This window comes from Cynara cardunculus, unplaced genomic scaffold, assembly GCF_001531365.2.
Source record: "Cynara cardunculus var. scolymus isolate 2C unplaced genomic scaffold, CcrdV1 Un_Scaffold_1385, whole genome shotgun sequence".
Taxonomy (NCBI): domain Eukaryota; kingdom Viridiplantae; phylum Streptophyta; class Magnoliopsida; order Asterales; family Asteraceae; genus Cynara; species Cynara cardunculus.
Window position 1 is genome coordinate 60,509 of NW_020200755.1, and position 1,638 is coordinate 62,146.

The following is a 1,638-nucleotide window of genomic DNA, read 5'->3' on the forward strand; positions in this document are numbered from 1 at the left end:
TACAAGTGAAAGCTGAGCATCAAAGACCATATGAGAATCTTCAGTCTTTAGAGATTCCTATGTGGAAATGGGATCATATCACAATGGATTTCATTATGAAGTTGCCTTGAACTCCAAAGAGATATGATGCCATATGGGTGATTGTGGATCGTTTGTCGAAATCTGCGCACTTTCTTCCGATAAAAGAGAATTATCCGTTAGAAATGTTAGCAAAGATTTACATTAAAGAAATTATGACTAGACATGGGGTTCCGTTGTCCATCATCTCAGACAGGGATAGTCGGTTTACATCCAAGTTCTGGGAAAGTTTTCAGAAAGCTTTGGGTTCTCAGATTCGATTGAGTACGGTGTGTCATCCATGGACTGATGGGCAGAGTGAAAGAACGATTCAAACCCTTGAAGATATGTTGAGGGCTTGTGTCATAGATTTCAGGAGGGATCGTGGGAAGATCATTTACCGTTAATTGAATTTGCCTACAATAATAGTTATCACACCAACATTCAGGCGGCACCGTATGAAGTTTTGTATGGTCGTAAGTGCAGAAGGCTGTTATGTTGGAATGAAGTGGGTGAAAGACAGTTAACAAGGCCAGAAATTGTCCAAGTCACTTCTAAAAAGATTGAGCAAATCAAGGGAAAGATTAAAACCGCTCAAGACCATCAGACGAGTTATGCAAACAAACGCCGAAAACCGATTGAATTCTTTGTGGGGGATCATGTGATGCTGAAAGTCTAGCCATGGAAAGGGGTAGTCAGATTCGGTAAGAGAGGTAAGCTCAGTCCAAGATACATCGGGCCATTCAGAATCTGCAAACGTTTTAGAATGGTTGTGTATCAGCTGGAGATACCAGAGGAGCTTAGTATGATTCATCATACTTTCCACATGTCTAATTTGCGGAAGTGTTTGGCAGATCCGAGTCTGGCAGTGCCTTTACCAGAAGTTAAGCTAGACAGTATGTTGAACTTTGTGGTAACGCCAGAGGCAATAATTGATCGACAAATCAAGGTTCTGCGGAATAAAGAGATCAGTCTGGTAAAAGTTCAGTGGCGGTATCACAAAGGTTATGAGGCAGCCTGAGAATTGGAGTCTGAGATGAGAACCGAGTATAAGTGGCTTTCTGATTAAAGGAATTCCGGGACGAAATTCTTTTGAGGGGTGGATAATGTGATAAATGGTCTTGGTTATCACCTGAGGTATTTATTATGTGAATATGTGATTAATTAATTTCGTGGATACATGCTTAGGGCATCTCCAATAGGGTGCCATGGAGAGTGTAATGGGAAGCATGACACCCCTCATGCATTGTGAAGGGTGTCATGGAGAGTGTAATGGGAGGGAGTGTAATGGGGATGATACGCATCATGGAGGAAAATGGGATCCTTTTTCTTTTTTTTTAATTAAATTTGTAAGGAAAATAGGGATGATATTATATATATATATATATACACACACACACACACTATAATATGATATTTATTAATCAATAAATTAATTTTTATTTTTATTTTTCTTAATTTATAAAAACAACATAATATGCGTTGTGAAGAGATCAAAATAAAATATAATTTGTAGGCATCGTCGTTTTTTATTTAATATGCGTTTAGGTTTTATAGTTTTAAATTATTTGGTGTTTAAGC